This window comes from Mesoplodon mirus (assembly GCF_964341445.2).
Source record: "Mesoplodon mirus genome assembly, chromosome: 16".
NCBI lineage: Eukaryota > Metazoa > Chordata > Mammalia > Artiodactyla > Ziphiidae > Mesoplodon > Mesoplodon mirus.
In genome coordinates, this window is record NC_138992.1 from 52,451,020 (window position 1) to 52,462,498 (window position 11,479).

General features: G+C 37.4%; 1 pseudogene across 1 annotated transcript; it reads right to left on the minus strand.

Annotated features, from left to right (window-relative positions):
* Positions 1-555: 555 nt before the first annotated feature.
* On the minus strand, positions 556-8,285 carry LOC309792107 (electron transfer flavoprotein subunit beta-like; annotated as a pseudogene). The gene is made up of 2 exons: positions 8,229-8,285; positions 556-1,556 (listed from the first exon to the last, which is right to left on the minus strand). The product of its transcript is annotated as an electron transfer flavoprotein subunit beta-like (transcript).
* Between the last annotated feature and the right edge of the window lie 3,194 nt (positions 8,286-11,479).

The following is an 11,479-nucleotide window of genomic DNA, read 5'->3' on the forward strand; positions in this document are numbered from 1 at the left end:
CTTCAAGGCTTAAAAGACATTCTTTTAGTTTTTCAGATAGTAATCTATTTAAACCACTTAATAATTTTATGAGATAGACGCTATTTTTAGTTCTTTTTTCAGATGAGCCACCTGATATTTATCAACTTTAAGTACCTTGTCCAACATAATTCCAAAATTATTGAGGTGAATCTTTAACGAGTATTCCCAGTAGTTAAAAACTGCCAAAGTGAATGTTATTGGATACTATCTACCAAATATTGGTATTTTGTAAGTAGTTGGATACATGTATCTCGGTTTCAAAGGAAATGTTTGTGCTCAAAATATAAATTTAGGAGCCAGTCATGGAGCAGAATGAGAGCACTTATGAATTAATATAGGTAGAAAATAAAGAGATTATATCTAGAGACAATATTGCCCTTGTGTCAGAGGTTGCTTTTGAATTCTGACTCTATTTCTTAACCATTAGAATAAACTTGGATATGATACATACTACTCTAAAAATTAAATTGTGAGAGGCAGCATATTAAAAATGTTAAGAACATAGATTTCCAGCTTTGCCACTTTGTGAAGATAAACAAATTATCTAAATTTTCTAAGTATCATTTTTCCTCATCCACAAAATGGAAAAAGTAATTATAGCTACTTCAGAGGGTTATTTTGAATTTTCATGGAAATTAATATTTAGTGAATTTATGCTATTTATTAAGTTCTTGTAAATTCTAATATTTTTCTTTTCTCTAAAATGTAATTGGTAAGAGTACTTACCACATACCCTTAAGAAATAAATGAAATAAAGCATATATAAGTACTAAATAAATATCAACCCTTTTTTTTTTTTTTTTTTGAGTCATGGTTTTATTGCTGGGTTTCAGGGAAAGGGCTCAAATGCACCCAATCTCCCTCAGCTTGTCCACCAGGTCCTCTGTTGTCTCCACCTTGACACCGGCCGTGTGCTGGGGTGGGTCTTCCAAGCTAATCACAGAGAATTGGAGGTCAGGTCCACATCCAGGTCCCCAGCCTTGATCACCTTGATCTTCTTGGCTTTCACAATGTTGGGTAACGTATCATAGTGGGGCTCGTTGAGCTGCAGGTCAGCAGTCACCACATCAGGCACCTTCAGGAGCAGGATCTCCAGGCCTCCATCCATCTCCTGCTCCGCTTTCACCTTGTCCCCTTCCAGCGTCACCTGGGAGACGAATGTGCCCTGTGGCCAGTCCAGAAATCCAGCTGTCATCTGCCCTACCTGGTTACAATGATCATCAATGGCCTGCTTGCCCAGGTCCACCTTCTCCTTCTCTGCCAGTTTGGCCAGGACCCAGGCCACCTGCAGGGGACTCAGGAGATCTGCCTATGCAGCCAGCACCTCCACGTGGATGCCTCGGTCTGCACCCATGGCCAGAGCAGTGCGGATGGTCTCCTGGCACTGGGCAAGCCCGCAGCTGACGGCAATGACTTCCTTCACCAGCTTTTTCTCCTTGAGTTGCACGGCCTCCTCCACTGCGATCTAGCAGAAGGGGTTAATGGAGTGCTTCATGCAGTCTGACCGCACCCATCCTGATGGGCTTCACCAGGATCTGCTCAGCCGGGAGGGGAACTGGCAGGGTCAGGTGGAAGCAGGCAAGAAGGCAAGTGTAGGGGTAGGGGGTGGCCGAGACGCCAAGCCTCGCCCAGGCTGGATGGGGGCCAGAGGGATGTGGAAAGGGGCAGGACCTTGTCCAGGGTCCCACAGCTTCAGGGGCAGAGAGCGTTAGAATTCACAGGTGGGTGGAGGCCACCTTTTCACTCAGACATTCACTGAGTGCCAGGGACATCTGACATGTTTGTCCTACTCTGTGGCTGCTTCTTGGGCCTGAAAGAGTGTTTCACAAATTTTTCTTTACAGTAACCCGTAGCAAGAGGTACATTTTACAATATTCCCAAGTGTATTATAAGTGCACACATACATTTATATATAAACATAAATACCACGGCCATATGAGGTTTGGTGATGAATTCTAACCTTTCCATTATACACCTTACCCTGACATTTCCTATTCTTTTCTTTACAATTAATTAATTAATTTTTAACATCTTTCTCGGAGTATAATTGCTTTACATTGTGTTAGTTTCTGCCATATAACAAAGTGAATCAGCTATAAGTATACATATATCCCCATATCCCTTCCCTCTTGCATCTCGGTCCCTCCCACCCTCCCTATCCCACCCCTTTAGGTGGTCACAAAGCACCCAGCTGATCTCCCTGTGCTATGCGACTACTTCCCACTATCTATTTTACATTTGGGAGTGTATACATGTCCAAGCCACTCTCTCACTTCGTCCCACCTTACCCTGCCTCCTCCCTGTGTCCTTAAGTCCATTATTTATGTCTGTGTCTTTATTCCTGTCCTGCCCTTAGGTTCTTCAGAACCATTTTTATTTATTTTTTTTAGATTCCATATGTATGTGTTATCATACGGTATTTGTTTTTCTCTTTCTGACTTACTTCACTCTATCTGACAGATACTAGGTCCATCCACCCCACTACAAATAATTCAATTTTGTTTCTTTTTTATAGCTGAGTAATATTCCATTCTATATATGTGCCACATCTTCTTTATCCATACATCTGTCAATGGACACTTAGGTTGCTTCCATGTCCTGGCAAATGTAAATACTACTGCAGTGAACACTGTGGTACATGACTGTTTGAGTTATGGTTTTCTCAGGGTATATGCCCAGTAGCGGGATTGCTGGGTCATATGGTAGTTCTATATATGGCTTTTTAAGGAACCTCCATACTGTTCTCCATAGTGGCTGTATCAATTTAAATTCCCACTAACAGTGCAATAGGGTTCTCTTTTCTCCACACCCTCTCCAGCATTTATTGTTTATAGATTTTTTGATGGTGGTCATTCTGACTGGTGTGAGCTGATACCTCATTGTAGTTTTGATTTGCATTTCTCTAATGATTAGTGATGTTGAGCATCATTTCATGTGTTTGCTGGCAATCTGCATATCTTCTTTAGAGAAATGTTTATTTAGTTCTTCTGCCCATTTTTGGATTAGTTTGTTTGCTTTTTACATTAAGCTGCATGACCTGCTTGTATATTTTGGAGATTAATCCTTTGTCAGTTGCTTCCTTTGCAAATATTTTCTCCCATTCTGAGGGTTGTCTTCTCACCTTGTTTATGGTTTCCTTTGCTGTGCAAAAGCTTTTAAGTTTTATTCGGTCCCACTTGTTTATTTTTGTTTTTTTTATTTCCATTTCTCTAGGAGGTGAGTCAAAAAGGATCTTGCTGTGATTTATATCATAGAATGTTCTGCCTATGTTTTCCTCTGAGAGTTTGAGAGTTTCTGGCCTTACATTTAGGTCTTTCATCCATTTTGAGATTATTTTTGTGTATGATGTTAAGGAGTGTTCTAATCTCACACTTTAACATGTACCTGTCCAGTTTTCCCAGCACCACTTATTGAAGAGACTGTCCTTTCTCCACTGTACATTCCTGCCTCCTTTATCAAAGATAAGGTGACCATATGTGCTTGGGCTTATCTCTGGGCTTTCTAACCTGTTCCATTGATCTATCTTTCTGTTTTTGTGCCAGTACCACACTGTCTTGATTACTGTAGCTTTGTAGTATAGTCTGAAGTCAGGGAGCCTGATTCCTCCAGCTTCATTTTTCGTTCGCAAGATTGCTTTGGCTATTCGGGGTCTTTTGTGTTTCCATACAAATTGTGAAATTTTTTGTTCTAGTTCTGTGAAAAATGCCAGTGGTAGTTTGATAGGGATTGCATTGAATCTGTAGATTGCTTTGGGTAGTAGAGTCATTTTCACAATGTTGATTCTTCCAATCCAAGAACATGGTACATCTCTCCATCTATTTGTATCATCTTTAATTTCTTTCATCAGTGTCTTATAATTTTCTGCATACAGGTCTTTTGTCTCCTTAGGTAGGTTTATTCCTAGATATTTTATTATTTTTGTTGCAATGGTAAATGGGAGTGTTTTCTTAATTTCACTTTCAGATTTTTCATCATAGTGTGTAGGAATGCCAGAGATTTCTGTGCATTAATTTTGTATCCTGCCACTTTACCAAATTCATTGATTAGCTCTAGTAGTTTTCTGGAAGCATCTTTAGGATTCTCTATGTATAGTACATGTATCTGCAAACAGTCAAAGTTTTACTTCTTCTTTTCTGATTTGGCTTCTGTTTAGTTCTTTTCTTCTCTGATTGTTGTGGTGGGTAAAACTTCCATAACTGTGTTGAATAATAGTAGTGAGAGTGGGCAGCCTTGTCTTGTTCCTGATCTTAGTGGAAATGGTTTTATTTTTTCACCATTGAGAATGGCGTTTGCTGTGGCTTTGTCATATAAGGCCTTGGTTATGTTGAGGTAAGTTCCCTCTATGCCTACTTCTGGGCAGCTTTTATCATAAATTGCTGCTATATTTTGTCAAAAGCTTTTTCTACATCTATTGAGATTATCATATGGTTTTTATCCTTCAGTTTATTAATATGGCATATCACATTGATTGATTTGCATATATGGAAGAATCTTTGCATTCCTAGGAAAAACCCAACATGATCATGGTGTATGATCCTTTTAACGTGCTGCTGGCTTCTGTTTGCTAGTATTTTGTTGAGGATTTTTGCATCTATATTCATCAGTGATATCACCTGTAGTTTTCTTTCTTTTTTTTTTTTTTTTGGTTACATCTTTGTCTTGTGTTGGTATCAGGGTGATGGTGTCCTCGTAAAATGAGTTTGGGAGTGTTGCTCCCTCTGCTATATTTTGGAAGAGCTTGAGAAGAATAGGTGTTAGCTCTTCCCTAAATGTTTCATAGAATTCACCTCTGAAGTCATCTTGTCCTGGGCTTTTGTTTGTTGGAAGATTTTTCATCACAGTTTCAATTTCAGTGCTTGTGATTGATCTATTTATATTTTCTATTTCTTCCTGGTTCAGTCTTGGAAGGTTGTGATTTTCTAAGAATTTGTCCATTTCTTCCAGGTTGTCAATTTTATTGGCATATAGTTGCCTGTAGTAATCTCTCATGATCCTTTATATTTCTGCAGTGTCAGTTATTACTTCTCCTTTTTCATTTCTAATTCTATTGATTTGAGTCTTCTCCCTTTTTTTCTTGATGAGTCTGGCTAAAGGTTTATCAATTTTGTTTATCTTCTCAAAGAACCAGCTTTTAGTTTTGTTTATCTTTTCTATTGTTTTCTTCATTTCTTTTTCAGTTATTTCCCATCTGATCTTTATGATTTTTTTCTGCTAACTTTTTTTTTCTTTTTCTATATGCTTTAGGTGTAAGGTTAGGTTGTTTATTTGATATTTTTCTTGTTTCTTGAAGTAGGATTGTATTGCAATAAACTTCTCTCTTAGAACTGTTTTTGCTGCATCAAATAGGTTTTGGGTATTCGTGTTTTTATTGTCATTTGTCTCTAGGTATTTTTTGATTTCCTCTTTGATTTCTTCAATGATTTCTTGGGTGTTTAGTAGCATATTATTTAGCCTCCCTGTGTTTTTAATTTTTACAGGTTTTTTCCTGTAATTGATATCTAGTCTCATAGTGCTGGGGTCAGAAAAGATACTTGATATGATTTCAATTTTCTTAAATTTACCAAGGCTAGATATGTGACCCAAGATACGATCTATCCTGGAGATTGTTCCATCAACACTTGAGAAGAAAGTGTATTCTGTTCTTTTTGGATGGAATGTCCTATAAATATCAATTAAGTCCATCTTGTTTAATGTGTCATTTAAAGCTTGTGTTTCCTTATTTATTTTCATTTTGGATGATCTGTCCTTTGGTGAAAGTAGGGTGTTTAAGTCCCCTACTATGATTATGTTACTGTCGATTTCCCCTTTTATGGCTGTTAGTATTTGCCTTATATATTGAGGTGCTCCTGTGTTGGGTGCATAAATATTTACAATTGTTATATCTTCTACTTGGATTGATCCCTTGGTCATTCTGTAGTGTCCTTCTTTGTCTCTTGTAATAATCTTTATTTTAAAGTCTATTTTGTGTGATATGAGAATTGCTACTCCATCTTTCTTTTGATTTCTGTTTGCATGGAATATCTTTTTCCAACCCCTCACATTCAGTCTGTAGGTCTGAAGTGGTTCTCTTTTAGATGGAGTATATACAGGTCTTGTTTTTGTATACATTCAGCCAGTCTATATCTTTTGTTTGCAGCATTTAATCCATTTACATTTAAGGTACTTATTGATATATATGTTCCTATTGCCATATTCTTAATTGTTTTGAGTTTTTTTTTTTTTTTTTTCGGTACACAGGCCTCTCACTGTTGTGGCCTCTCCTGTTGCAGAGCACAGGCTTCGGATGCGCAGGCTTATCAGCCATGGCTCACGGGCCCAGCCACTCCACGGCATGTGGGATCTTCCCAGACCGGGGCACGAACCCATTTTCCCTGCATCGGCAGGTGGACTGTCAACCACTGCGCCACCAGGGAAGCCTCTGTGTTTGTTTTTGTAGGTCTTTTCCTTCTCTTGTGTTTTCTGCTTAGAGAAGCTCCTTTAGCATTTTTTGTAATGCTGGTTTGGTGATGCTGAATTTTCTTAGCTTTTGCTTGTCTCTAAAGCTTTTAATTTCTCTGTCAAATCTGAGTGATATCCTTGCTGGATAGAGTAACCTTAGTTGTAAGTGTTTCCCTTTCATTACTTTAAATATATCCTGCCACTTCCTTCTGGCTTGCAGAGTTTCTGCTGAAAGATCAGCTGTTAACATTATGGGGATTCCCTTGTATGCTGTTTCTTGCTTTTCCCTTGCTGCTTTCAATATTTTTTCTTTGTATTTAATTTTTGATAATTTGATTAATATGTGTCTTGACATGTTTCTCATTGGATTTATCCTCTTTACAACTCTGTGCTTCCTTGACTTGATTGACTATTTCCTTTCCCATATTAGGGAAGTTTTCAACTATAATCTCTTCAAATATGTTCTCTATCCCTTTCTTTTTCTCTTCTTCTTCTGGGACCCCTATGATTCCAATGTTAGTATGTTTAATATCCCATAGGTCTCTAAGACTGTCCTCAATTCTTTTCATTCTTTTTTCTTTATTCTGCTCTTCGGTAATTGTTTCCACTATTTTATCTTCCAGGGCACCTATCCATTCTTCTGATTCAGTTATTCTGCTATTGATTCCTTCTAGTGAATGTTTAATTTCATTTATTGTGTTGTTCATCATTGTTTGTTTGCTCTTTAGTTCTTTTAGGTCCTTATTAATTGTTTCTTGTATTTTCTCCATTCTACTTCCAAGATTTTGGATCATGTTTACTATCACTACTCTGAATTATCTTTTAGTTAGACTGCCTATTTCCTCCTCATTTTTTTGGTCTGGTGGGTTTTTACCTGGCTCTTTCGTGTGCTGCATATTTCTCTGTCTTCACATTTTGTTTAACTTACTGTGCTTGGAGTCTCTTTTTCTCAGCCTGCAGGTTCATAGTTCATGTTGCTTTTGGTGTCTGCCCCCAGTGGGTAAGGTTGGTTGAGTGGGTCATGTAGACTTCCTGTTGGAGGGGACTGGTGCCTGTGTTCTGGTGGATGAGGCTGAATCTTGTCTTTCTCGTGGGCAGGACCACTTTAAGTGGTGTGTTTTGATGTGTCTGTGAACTTATTATGATTTTCGGCAGCCTTTCTGCTAATGTGTGGTTTTTTGTTCCTGTCTTGCTAGTTGTTTCGCATGAGGTGTCCAGCATTGGAGCTTGCTCATCATTGAGTGCAACTGGGTCTTTGTGTTGAGATGGTGATCTCTGGCCGAGCTCTCACCAATTGATATTACAATGGGCTGGAGGTCTCTGGTGGACCAATATCCTGAACTCTACTCTCCCTCCTCAGAGGTTCAGGCCTTACAGTTGGTTGTAACACCTAGCCCCTTACAGCCACACAGCCTTAGTAAGCTGAGACACCAAGTGGGGAGTAGGAAAAATAGTGTCAGATACTTCCTTCATCAATTCTTGGATAGTTATTTGGAAAAAAAAAGACAAAAATATAAATAAAAAAGTATGCACAATACCTTGAAGGAAGCCTGTGCCTTTGTGGGTCCCTAGATCTTATGCATCATTAGCTTCATTGTCCATCAGCCTCTGGGAGATAACCAAGCAGAAGTCAGGGATGAGAGTCCTCTGGCACAGGACACAGCAATTTCAGGCACTGTGATGTCCGACAGAGGGAGGAACAAGAGAGGCGGCTGCTGAGGAGAGCTGGAACCAGACCATGTATAAATTTATAATCCATGACAAGGAATCTTCATGGTGAAGTCAATGACCTTCTTGACAGCCATAACCGCACACAGCTCCACCATCTTCCTTCTGCAGCAGCCCTATTAATTTGTTTTTAATAAAATATTTTACATGGTGATTACTATGCCATGCATAACCAGATACAATCTTAATTTATTACATTATTTTACATAAACAAGCATAATCATAGTTTTGTGTAAATGAATATTTAATTCTTCCCTCCCTTCAAGATTTATCCTTTTGATAACTCCTGAAAGGCATATACAGTGGCTCAAAAACAAAACTGACATTTTAAATATCCTTTGACCTTGCCATGAACTTCAATATATGTTTATTCTCTTGATTCTTTCAATTGAATCACTTCAGATATTTAAATGAAGTTTGTTTTAGTTGATGCATAATTCATTGAAAATATCCAATGTATGATGATGTATTGAATTTAAAAGATTTTAGACTTTTCCTTTTTTGTCTAATGTTTGCTTAAATAAATATTCTACCTTTTTCCATACATAATAAGTGATCTCCATTTCCAGTTTACAGGTTTGGCTGGATTAAATGCCATCTTCTACAGTCTTATATTTGGTAGTTTTGAAAATCTTTTCCCAAATTGGATAAATTTTTAACTTCAAAACACTTTTGAAAAACGTCTCTTCAGTGTCATTTTCAGTGTGTTTCCAGTGGGTGTATTTATTTATTTATTTGAAAGGATTTACACAGGAAGAATTTTTTTTATCCTGTGACTGAAGTAGTTAGCCTTTATGGCTCTTGCTGGACTCATTACCACAGAACAATGTCTCTTTACAACTGAAGAGAGAAGGTAGCTTATTTGTCTAGAGACATCTATGAGTTTTAATTAGTTAATACTCATCTAAATGCATACTCTCTAAGTAAAAGTCAAGGAAATTTGATTGTATTCCTAAATAGATAACACTGTAATCAAAGGTTGCCAAGAAATTCCTAGGAGGTTTTCAAAGAAACACCTTGAACTAACCAGCTCCTTGGATTTATCCCACAGAGAGAATAATTTCTGTGCAATTTGAAAAGTGTGAGGACTTTTACTCTTCCCCAGGCATGATTATTAGTGCAGGGATTGCTACCAGAAGGATACAGAAGCCAGAGGTGAATTGAGAATACATGAAATCTAGAGAAGAGGAAACTGTGTCTACATCTAGGTTTTCCTTGCCTGAGTTAAGGGGCACATTTAGTTCTGCAAAACTATGAAATATTTCTGAGTAGCAGAGAGCTTTTGGACTCAAGACTTAAGCTCTTCCAACTTCTCTGGTATGGTGGTCATAGTACTCCACAGAGAGAACTGATAAAGCGGAATTACATTTGTCTTCAAGATACCATATCTAGAATTTCTCCCAAATTAACTTTTGAAAATGTAATTAATAAATGGGCTATGAAAGTTAATGACAGACCATTAGAATAAAAAGAATGAGAAAAGAGGTTTAGAATAATGGCAAATAATATTGGGTGGGTACTTATGAGTTCTCTTGATGCCAACACTTGGAGAGATATCAAGTGTGATGAACATAAGTATTGGAGAAGAAACCTCTATTATATTTTTGACTCTGTCATTAAGCTAGCTGTGTAACACATTTAAATTTTGTTCTATGGTGGCCTACCTAAAACAAGATGATAATTCAGTTTTATTCCAAATGTGCTCCTTGACATTTTATTTTTGTTTAAATTGAAGTATATTTGCTTTACAATTTTGTGTTAGTTTCTGCTGTACAGAAAAGTGAATCAGCCATACATATACATATATCTCCTCTTCCTTTTATTTCCTTCCCATTTCAGACACCACAGAGCACTGAGTAGAGTTCCCTGTTCCATAGAGCCTATTCTCATTAGTTATCTATTTTATACATAGTAGTGTATATATATCAACCCCAATCTCCCAATCCACCTCACTTTGGTAGTCATACATTTATTCTCTATATCTTTGTCTCTATTTGTGCTTTGCAAATAAGTTCTTCTGCACCATTTTTCTAGATTCCACATATATGCATTAATATATGATTTTTTTCTCTTTCTGACTTACTTCACTCTGTATGACACACTCCAGGTCCATCCACATCTGTACAAATGACCCAATTTCGTTCCTTTTTATGACTAATATTCCATTGTATATATGTACCATATCTTCTTTACCCATTCCTCTCTTGATGGACATTTAGGTGGCTTCCAGGTCCTGACTATTGTAAATAGTGCTGCAATGAATGTTGGAGTGCACGTATCTTTTGCAGTTATGGTTTTCTCAGGGAGTATGCCCAATAGTGGGATTTCTGGGTCATAGGGTAGTTCTCTTTTTAGTTTTGTAACGAACCTCCATACTGTTCTCTATAGTGGCTGTATCAGTTTACATTCCCAGTAACAATGTAACAGGGTTCTGTTTTCTCCAGAGCCTCTCCATCATTTATTGTTTGTAGATTTTTTTGATGATGGCCATTCTGACCAGTGTGAGGTGATACCTCATTGTAGCTTTAATTTGCATTTCTTCTAATAACTAGTGATGTTCAGTGTCTTTTCATGTGTTTATTGGCCATCTGTATGTTTTCTTTGGAGAAATGTCTATTTAGGTCTTCTGCCCATTTTTTGAATGGTTTGTTGTTTTTTTGATATTGAGCTGCATGAACTGTTTGTATATTTTGGAGATTAAACCCTTGTCAGTTGCTTTATTTGCAAATATTTTCTCCCATTCTGAGTGTTTTCTTTTCATCTTGTTTATGGTTTCCTTTGATGTGCAAAAGCTTTTGTTTCATTTGGTCCCATTTGTTTATTTTTGTTATTATTTTCATTTCTCTAGGAGATGGGTCAAAAAGGATCTTGCTGTTTTTTATGTCATAGAGTGTTCTGTCTAGGTTTTCCTCTAAGAGTTTTATAGTGTCTGGCCTTACATTTAGTTCTTTAATCCATTTTGAGTTTATTTTTGTGTATGGTGTTAAGGAGTGTTCTAATTTCATTCTTTTACATGTAGCTGTCCAGTTTTCCCAGCACCACTTATTGAAGAGGCTGTCTTTTCTCCATTGTATACTCTTGCCTCCTTTATAAAAGATAAGGTGACCATATGTGCATGAGTTTATCTCTGGACTTTCTATCCTGTTCCATTAATCTATATTTCTGTTTTTGTGCCAGTACCATACTGTCTTGATTACTATACCTCTGTGGTATAGTCTGAAGTCAAGGAGCCTGATTCCTTCACCTGTTTTTCTTTCTCAAGATTGATTTGACTATTCATGGTCTTTTGTGT